The sequence below is a fragment of the Amblyraja radiata genome, chromosome 9 (genome assembly GCF_010909765.2).
Source record: "Amblyraja radiata isolate CabotCenter1 chromosome 9, sAmbRad1.1.pri, whole genome shotgun sequence".
Taxonomy (NCBI): Eukaryota; Metazoa; Chordata; class Chondrichthyes; order Rajiformes; family Rajidae; genus Amblyraja; species Amblyraja radiata.
The window spans coordinates 7,320,110-7,330,885 of record NC_045964.1 but is presented as its reverse complement, the minus strand read 5'-3'; positions in this window follow the sequence as shown (position 1 = coordinate 7,330,885).

The window sequence follows — 10,776 nt, the reverse complement described above, 5'->3', positions numbered from 1 at the left end:
TTCTAAGCTCCAGCGAGTACAGGCCCAGAGCCATCAAACGCTCATCGTACGTTAACCCAATCATCCCCGGGATCATTCTCGTAAACGATCGGTGTGTGGTGTTGCCGTTTGGGAGATCAAATGCATGGGAAAGTATGCAGTTTATGGCAAGACCCTTAACAACTGATGTACAGAGGGTTGATGGGGTCCAAGTCCATAGCTCCCTGAAAGTGGTAACACCAGTGGAGCGGAACTGCACCTCATTTTTCGCTTGGGCAGCTTACACCCCAGAAGTAATATTATAGACTAGACTAAGTGGGAGCTGTTGGGTCCCAGTCACACGGGAGGACTGGTTCCCCCCCCACCCCCAACGCATTCCCCAACGGAATATTCCACCACTCACCTGTTCCCCCAACTCAACCCGTTCCCCCAAAGCACTATTCCACCAATCAGGGGAGGGGGAACCTTCAAAACCTTCATAACTTGTACTATTTCACCGATCGGAAAAAAACGTATTTGACTTGCAGCAAAGGGGAATGGTGAGTAAGGTGGCAAAAAATTGTAGCGCTATGGGGGGTCGCTTTATGCAAATGCAATTACAACGCAGACAGGAAGTGGTCAAGATGACTTTTATAGATAGATAGATATCTCTAACTTCAAGTAACCCTTGCTTTCCTTTCTCTCTCCATCCCTCCCCCATCCTAGTTCTCCAACCAGTCTGACTGTCCTGATAAAATGTCATAATTATATGCTTCATTGTCACTTTCCCCTAGCTAACAACGATCTATTCTACATTTTCCTTGTTCTACGTCCCCTTTGATCTCTTGTTTTCATGCCTTACCCTTCCTTATCTTTGTGTCTCCCTCTCCCCAGACTCTCAGTCTGAAGGACGGTCTTGACCCAAAACGTCACCTATTCTTTCTATCCTGAGATGCTGCCTGTCCCGCTGAGTTACTCCAGCATTTTGTGTCTGTCTTTGGTGTAAACCTGCATCTGCAGTTCCTACACAAACATTCCTGATCAATCTTTGCCTCTTCATGTGCAAATTAATCAAGTTCCTCAGAATCTTTTCCAATACCTTCCCCACTGCTGACATTAGATTCACCAGTCTGGAATTACCTGGCTTATCCCTGCTGCCCCAAGTCATCCAGTGGCCCACCTCAGCACAGCGCAGATTTAAATTTCTCCATTGGTGCTGCAGTAATTACCTCCCTTACCTCACATGGATACATCTCATCGGGCCCTGGGAAATGAGTGTGTTGGGCCGTTAAGTAATTCATAGAGTCATAGACTCGCACAGCGTGGAAACAGGCCCTTTCCACTACTAGTACCTGCTAGTAGTTTCCATTTTTAAATGGGAATATTTTGCCAGAATTCCATCAAACCCCTCCCTGAACTTCCAACAAGGTCCTCTTTAGTGAATGCAGATGAGAACTATCCATTTAAGATCTTATCCATGTCCTTTGGCTCTGTGCACTGGTTGCTCCTTTGGTTCCTCATGGGCCCCACTCATTATCTGGTTACCCGCTTGCCCTTGCTCTATAGATAAACTGCTTTATGATTGAGGATAATCTTGTCCACTGGTGACATTTTAGGTCCCCTCTTCACTCTCCCAGATACTGCTTTAAATATTATATTGGATTATTATTGTCCCATGTACCGAGATATAGTGAAACATTTAGTTTGCGCGCTAAATGATTACTATAAATGAGTACATATGATATCTCGGGCAGAAGGGGCTCGTCAGCCTGGGAAGGCAGTCCATCTAGGTGAGGGAAAACTCTGATTTAAAACCTCCACTGCCTTGTGGCCATATCCAGTCATATGAAAAAGCTCCAGGAGTAAACCTCAAGAAAATACGGAGTCGGGGCCCCTAAGGCAGTTCGTCGTTGTCTACAACTTCGATTCTGGCAGCTCCTGCGACGGCTCTGGTGCCAAACTGTAACGGCCCTGCTGTTCCTTTGGATCGATCAGCGACGTTGAGAGGGGGCCTCCATATGACATCGCCCAGGCTTGCATCCGACCAGGATGCATCACCCATGGTCAGTCATGACCGAGACGGGCCTACTGATATGATATATGATCCGGCTAAATGTTTACTATATATGAGTACAATTAAGCCACACACAGGTGCACCAGGCAGTGCAAAGAGAAAATACCAGAGTGCAGAATATAGTGACATAGTGTTTTAGTATTACAGTTGCAGGGATAAAGTCCAAGGTCCACAATGAGGGAAGTTGGAAGATTGGGACTTCACTCTAGCTTATGGGGGGAGGATCGTTCAGCTACACAATACAACTTACTAAATGTTTGTGCACAAGGTAATTGGCAAACAAAGTCATTGCCACTGATCGTAACATCCATGCCAGCATTTATTGACAAACACAACACAGCAGTGCGGCTACTAGATCTGATCTCCTGACCTCAATTCTGACCTCCAGCACTGTCTCTGTGGAGTTTGCATGTTCTCCTTATGACTGAGGTGGTGCTTCCATTTCATCCCACCGCAAAGACGTGGGCTAGCCACTGTCAATTGCCAATACTTTGTAAGAAAATGTGTAGGGAGGAACTGCAGATGCTGGTTTAAATCGAAGATGGACACAAAATGCTGGAGTAACTCAGCAGATTAGGCAGCATCTCTGATGGGAAGGAATGGGTCGAATCTGAAGAAGGGTCTCGACTCGAAACGTCACTCATTCCTTCTCTCCAGAGATGCTGACTGTCCCGCTGAGTTACTCCAGCATTTTGTGTCTATCTTTGTAAGAGAATAATAGGATCTGAAGGGGAATAGGGGGGGTAGAATGGGATTAGTGTTGAGTTTACGTAAATGACTGCTCGATGGTCGACATGAACTCAGTGGGCTGAACGGCTGTTACTGTGCTGATTCTACGATATCTATTGGCATTAGCAGACTTGGCACTGCTTAAAGGAAGGAGGCACTTGAATGAATTATTATTATAGCAGTGTTAGGAATCAGCTAAAAGGGGTTAAAGATTGCAGTGAACTGCCTTATCCTGGAAGTGCTCTATCATTTCACTTTCTCTTTTAATAGTTTCAGTGAACAATTTTGTGTTTCAGGCTTAGAGTAGATTAATTTGTTATTCTTGGTGTTTCGAATGCTAATGTTTTCTTTGTTCAGGTGAGTCAGTAGAAATTCCTTTTATTTATTTACCAGGGTCTAGCCTGAATAATCTCTGTACTCATCTACTGATGATACACTGTGTACCATTAACAATCCCACGTCAGAATAGTAGTCGTACAACAGAATCTTTAATGTTGGTTTAATGCAAAATAAATTTATATCTAACGCACAATTTCCATCAGCTGTATTTATGCATATTTTAAAGAAAGATATTTTAATGTGGTTATTGTCCAGCTAGCTGTGGAAAATACACCATTTATAGTCGTGGGACCAGGGAATGTTTTGGTGCAGAAATGGACCATTCAGTCCATCATGTCTTTACCAGCTCTCTGGTAAAATATCCAATTCATTTTCATAATGAATTTTCCTGCTTCCAAAGCATCATGGGTACATGGATAGGACATGTTTGGAGAGATATGGACCACATGCAGGCAGGTGGGACTAGTGTAGCTGGGACATGTTGGCCAGTGTGGGCAAGTTGGGCCGAAGGGCCTGGTTCCACACCGTATCACTCTATGACACTAACAATAATGACATGAACAGACATTCCACAATTTCAATTTGTGTTGATTTATTCCCTCCTCCACCCTACACAGACCTGTATGGCCTATCTTGTGTTTAGTTCTCTCCATCTGTCATAAGCTACCTTTTTCCATCTGAAGAAATGTCCTGACACGAAAAGTTATCTGCCAATTCCACAGAAGCTGCCTGATCCATTGAGTTCCTCCTGCACTTTGTGTTTTGCTCAAAATTCCAGCATCGGCAGTCTCTTGCGTCTACCTTTTCCTTTGTCCAAATCTCAATATGTAGGGTTGCTTGGACATGTCAACCACTACACAAGCTTATTGGCAATGACCTCTCACCTCTTTGGTTTAGAACTCCCACTGGTCACCTACACCCCATCCATTTTCTGTCCATTTACTGTGTGACAATATTGGAATCCATCTTCTTCCAGTTCAGGTCTTCGATTTCCAGTCTTCCCTTGTTCTTCTCAGAACAATCTCCAAAATGCTCTCCCACCTATAATTTAGTTTAATTTAGAGATACAGCGCGAAAACAAACCCTTCGGCCCACCGAGTCCGCACTGACCAGCGATCCCCACACATTTACACTATCCTATACACATTAGGGATAATTTACATTGATACCAAACCGATTAACCTACAAACCTGTACGTCTTTGGAGTGTGGGAGGAAACCGAAGATCCCGGGGAAAACCCACGCAAGTCACGGGGAGAACGTGCAAACTCCGTACAGACAGCACCCGTAGTCGGGATTGAACCCGGGTCTCTGGCGTTGTGAGAGAGTAGCTCTACCGCTGTGCCACCGTGCCGCCCAAATCATTTACTCCGATTTCCACATATTTTCAAAGATTAGGCCTAGTGCTACACCTTTTCTAGGAGGTCTATTTGTATATTGGCTCAAAAGGTCCCCCAGAATACACTTTAAAAAGTCCAATTGCTCTCAGCCCTTCACACTGACAAATCCCAGTTAATATTGGTGATGTTGAAAGCCCCCTAGTACCATTGCCCTATTATTTTTATACTTTTGTGGTAGCCTCTATTTGACATGAAAACCAGAGCTGAATAATGAAGTCAAATAAGCAGTTACTAACTTACAATGTATCAAATTACCAACAATCTTCTGTGGACCAAATTCATTGAAGCGATGGCCAAAAAGATGGCCACACCAGCTCCTCTACTTCCTCAGGAAATGTTGCATGTCCAATTACTTTTATAAACTTTTATAGATGCATACTGTCGGGTTGCATCAAAGCGTGGTTTGGGAACAGCGCTGACCAAGACTGCAAGAAATGCACAGTTGTGGATGTTACCCAGTCCGTGTGATGGTCAAAATACCCAGTTCATCACACAGACCATACTCCCCACCATTGACTCCATCTACATTTCACACTGTCGCAGCTTAGCAGTTGGAAGACATAACGAAGACATAAATAATCTGCCGGAAATAGCAAGGGACCGGGGGTCAAATGAGATGGAGGAACTGAGTGAAATCCAGGTTAGCCGAGAAGTGGTGTTAGGTAAATTGAATGGATTAAAGGCTGATAAATCCCCAGGGCCAGATAGGCTGCATCCCAGAGTACTTAAGGAAGTAGCCCCAGAAATAGTGGATGCATTAGTGATAAATTTCAAAACTCTTTAGATTCTGGAGTAGTTCCTGAGGATTGGGGGGTAGCTAATGTAATCCCACTTTTTAAAAAGGGAGGGGGAGAGAAAACTGGGAATTACAGACCAGTTAGTCTAACATCGGTAGTGGGGAAACTGCTAGAGTCAGTTATTAAAGATGGGATAGCAGCACATTTGGAAAGTGGTGAAATCATAGGACAAAGTCAGCATGGATTTATGAAAGGTAAATCATGTCTGACGAATCCTATAGAATTTTTCGAGGATGTAACTAGTAGAGTGGATAAGGGAGAACCAGTGGATGTGTTATATCTGGACTTTCAGAAGGCTTTCGACAAGGTCCCACATAAGAGATTAGTATGCAAACTTAAAGCACACGGTATTGGGGGTTCAGTATTGATGTGGATAGAGAACTGGCTGGCAGACAGGAAGCAAAGAGTATTAGTAAACGGGTCCTTTTCACAATGGCAGGCAGTGACTAGTGGGTACCGCAAGGCTCGGTGCTGGGACCCCAGCTATTTACAATATATATTAATGATTTGGACGAGGGAATTGAATGCAACATCTCCAAGTTTGCGGATGACACGAAGCTGGGGGGCAGTGTTAGCTGTGAGGAGGATGCTAGGAGACTGCAAGGTGACTTGGATAGGTTGGGTGAGTGGGCAAATGCATGGCAGATGCAGTATAATGTGGATAAATGTGAGGTTATTCACTTTGGTGGCAAAAACAGGCAAGTAGACTATTATCTGAATTCAATTCAATTCAACTTTAATGTCATTGCACAAATACTAAGTATGGGTACAACGAAATGCAGTTTTGCGTCAGTCCGTAGTAGTGCAATATAGAAATTAAAAAAAAAGAAGATACAGAATAATAAAAAATACAGAATAATTAAACAATGGGGACGGAGGGACCGGAGAAATCTATCGGCGGGACTCCGAGTTCAGCAATGTGATGGTATAATTGTAGAAGCTGTTCCTCATCCTACTGGTACGAGACCTGAGGCTCCTGTACCGTCTCCCTGATGGGAGGAGGGCAAACAGTCCATGCTTGGGGTGGGAGGGGTCTTTAATGATCTTCCCAGCCCGTCTCAGACACCGTTTTCGGTGGAGGGCATCCATGGCAGGGAGCGGGGCACCGATGATGTGCTGCCCGGTTTTCACCACCCGTTGTAGTGCCTTCCTGTCCGCAACAGTGCAGCTGCTGTACCATACCGTGAAGCAGGTGGTCAGGATGCTCTCGATGGTACAGCGGTAGAAGTTGGTCAGGATCTGGGGGGACAGGTGGGCTTTCTTGAGCCTCCTCAGGAAGTAAAGGCGCTGCTGTGCCTTTTTGATCAGCTTGGAGGTGTTGAGGGACCAGGACAAATCCTCCGAGATATGTGCCCCGAGGAATTTGTAGCTGGAGACGCGCTCCACCTCAGTCCCGTTTATATGGATGGGGGTATGACTGCCTCCTCTGACCTTCCTGAAGTCGACAATAATTTCCTTCGTCTTCTTGGAGTTGAGGACGAGGTTATTGTTGGCACACCAGGTTGTCAGGTGCTGGACCTCCTCTCTGTAGGCTGACTCATCGTTGTCACTGATCAGTCCTACCACTGTGGTGTCGTCAGCAAACTTAATGATGGCGTTGGATCCGTACTTAGGGATGCAGTCGTGGGTGAAGAGGGAGTAGAGGAGAGGGCTGAGCACACAGCCCTGTGGCACGCCGGTGTTTAGTGTTATAGTGGAGGAGGTGAGGTTGTTGACCCTAACAGACTGTTAGGTGAGTCAATTGATGGCCAATTAGGAAAAGGGGAGATGCAACGAGACCTGGGTGTCATGCTACACCAGTCATTGAAAGTAGGCATGCAGGTGCAGCAGGCAGTGAAGAAAGTGAATGGTATGTTAGCATTCATAGCAAAAGGATTTGAGTATAGGAGCAGGGAGGTTCTACTGCAGTTGTACAGGGTCTTGGTGAGACCACACCTGGAGTATTGCATACAGTTTTGGTCTCCTAATCTGAGGAACGACATTCTTGCCATAGAGGGAGTACAGAGAAGGTTCACCAGACTGATTCCTGGGATGTCAGGACTTTCATATGAAGAAAGACTGGATAGACTCAGCTTGTACTCGCTAGAATTTAGAAGATTGAGGGGGGATCTTATCAAAACTTACAAAATTCTTATGGGGTTGGACAGGCTAGATGCAGGAAGATTGTTCCCGATGTTGGGGAAGTCCAGAACAAGGGGTCACAGTTTAAGGATAAGGGGGAAGTCTATTAGGACCGAGATGAGAAAAACATTTTTCACACAGAGAGTGGTGAATCTCTGGAATTCTCTGCCACAGAAGGTAGTTGGGGCCAGTTCATTGGCTATATTTAAGAGGGAGTTAGATGTGGCCCTTGTGGCTAAGGGGATCAGGGGGTATGGAGAGAAGGCAGGTACAGGATACTGAGTTGGATGATCAGCCATGATCATATTGATTGGCGGTGCAGGCTCGAAGGGCCGAATGACCTACTCCTGCACCTATTTTCTATGTTTCAATGTTTCTATGACAGATTCAAAGACTTGTCCCTTCCCTGTTTTCCCTTCTGTTTAGAACACAGAGTGTTGGAATAACTCAACAGGTCAGGCAGCACCTCTTATGGACAGGATCAGCAATGTTTTGGTTCAGGATCCTTCTTCAGGTCTTAAGAAGGGTCCCTATTGATGTCCTCCGGAGATGCTGCCTGACCTGCTGAGTTACTCCAGCGATAAACACAAAACGCTGGAATAACTCAGCATCTCTGGATTGAGGGAATGGGTGATGTTTCGGGTCGAGACCCTTCTTCAGTTCCTCCAGCACATAGTATTCCACACAAGATTCCAGCATCTGCAGTTCCTCGTGTCCATGTCTTCCCCTCTGTTATCAGGCTTCTGAAGAACCCTTCCATAAGCTAGGGCATTGTCCAATTCACCTCTACCTCATTGTGGACATTGGGCTTTTTCTCTGGAACTGATGCACTACAATGCTGAGAACTATATCAGATGTATCCGATTACATTGCGGGAAACTAGAGAGGAAATTGTGGGAGCCCTGGTTGAAATTTACGAGTCGTTCTTAAATACAGGAGAGATGCCGGAAGACTGGAGGATGGCAAATGTTGTGCCTCTTTTCAAGAAGGGCTGCAGGGAAAATGCTGGGAATTATAGGCTGGTGAGGTTAATATCTGTAATTGGAAAGTTACAGTTACTCAAGAGTATTCTGAGGGATAGGTTATAAAGGCATTTGGATGGGCAAGGGCTGATTAGGGACTGTCAGCATTGTTTTGTACGTGGGAGGTCGAGTCTTACAAATCTGATTGATTCTTTTGAAGACGTGACCAAAAAGGTTGATGAGGGCAGAGCTGTAGATGTTGTGTACATATACTTTAGTAAGGCATTTGACAAGGTTCCGCATGGTAGGCTGCTCTGGAAGGTTAGATTTCATGGGATCCAAGGAGAGATAGCTGAATGGATTGCAAATTGGTTCCATGGAAGGAAGCAGAGAGTGATGGTGGATGGTTGCTTTTCAGACTGGAGGCCTGTGACTAGTGGTGTGCCTCAGGGTTCGGTGCTGGGCCTGTTACTGTTTGTCATCTACATCAATGATTTGGATGAGAACATACAGGGCAAGATTAGCAAGTTTGCTGATGATACAAAAGTTAGTGGTTTTGCAGACAGTGAAGATGGTTGTGAAAGATCCCTGTTGGATCGATTGGCCAGGTGGGCGGAGGAATGGTTGATGGAATTTAATACAGAGAAGTGTCAGGTGCTGCATTTTGGGACGTCTAACAAGGGCAGGACTTACACAGTAACTCGTAGGTCTCTGGGTAGTGTTGTAGAGCAGAGGGATCTAGGAGTTCCTTGAAGGTCGAGTCGCAGGTAGATAAGGTGGTCAAAAAGGCTTTTGACACTGTGGACTTCATCAGTCAGAGTATTGAGTATAGAAGTTGGGAGGTCATGTTGCAGTTGTATAAGACGTTGGTGAGACCACATTTAGAATATTGTGTTTAGTTCTGGGCACTATGTTATAGCAAAGATATTGTCAAGCTTGAAAAGTTCAGAAAAGGGTTCATGTTGCCAGGACTAGAGGGTGTGAGCTGTAGGGAGAAGTTGAGTAGGCTGTGTCTCTATTCCATGGAGCGCAGGAGGATGAGGGGAGATCTTGTAAAGGTGTACAAAATCATGGGATAAATAGATCGGGTAGATGCACAAAGTCTTTTGCCCAGAGTAGGGGAATCGAGGACTGGAGGATATAGGTTCAAGGTGAAGGGGAAAAGATCTGAGGGGTAACTTTTTCACACAAAAGGTGGTGGGTGTATGGAACAAGCTACTTGAGGAGGTAGTTGAGGCTGGGACTGTCCCATCAATTAAGAAACAGTTAGACAGGTACATGGATTTGACAGGTTTGGAGGGATATGGACCAAGCGCAGGCAGGAGGGACCTAGTGTAGTTGGGACATGTTGGCCAATGTGGGCAAGTTGGGCTGAAGTGCCTGGTTCCACACTGTATTACTCTTTGACTATATTCTGCACTCTGTATCTTTTCCTTAGCTCTACCTATTTTACTTGAGTTTGGTTTGATTGTATCAATGTATATAGTACTGTCTGATTTGAATAGATAGCATACAAAGCGAAGCTATTCACTGTTACCTCTGTAACATAATAATAAACCTAACCTAACGTTACATTTTTACATTCCCTGTGTACTTTCAGTAATTAGCCTGGTATTGATGTGTTTTATTCTCTATCTTTCTGGTCATCTAGACTGGACTTTAATCTCTCCATCCATCTCCCACAGGAGAATTTACCTACACTTAAAAATCTCCTGTTCATCCATTAGTTTTGACTGCCAAGGTTTCATTTCAATGCACGTTGGCCACTTTGGTTTCTGTTTCCTTTAAACATAGACAATAGGTGCAGGAGTAGGCCATTCGGCCCTTCTAGCCAGCACCGCCATTCTATATGATCATGGCTGATCATCGAAAATCAGTACCCCCGTTCCTGCCTTCTCCCCATATCCCTTGATTCTGTTAGCTCTGAGCTATATCTAACTCTCTCTTGAAAACATCCAGATGATCAGCCTCCACTGCTTTCTGTGGCAGAGAATTCCACAGATTCACAACTCTCTGGGTGAAAAGGTTTTTCCTCATCTCAGTCCTAAATGGCCTAATCCCATCCATTATTATTCTTAAACTGTGACCCTGTGTAATGTCTGCTGTAAGGCCCTGGTGTGACTAGCACAATGAATACACGTCCGCCTTCTTGTAAGAAAGATTTAATCTGAACAACCAACCGAAACTTCTAGAAGGTCACCTGACCTCAGTCACGAGGCTCAGGCACATTTGCCAGCTTCTGCTTTTGGCCTCAAGGGGCGCTGGCATTTATATTACATGTACATCACATCTCCCCCTTCACTTTAATTACATCACATCTCCCCCATCAACATTGGGGTCAAAACTAATAACTTGAACCTTTAATCAATTTAATGTGGATAAAGTACCACAAATAAC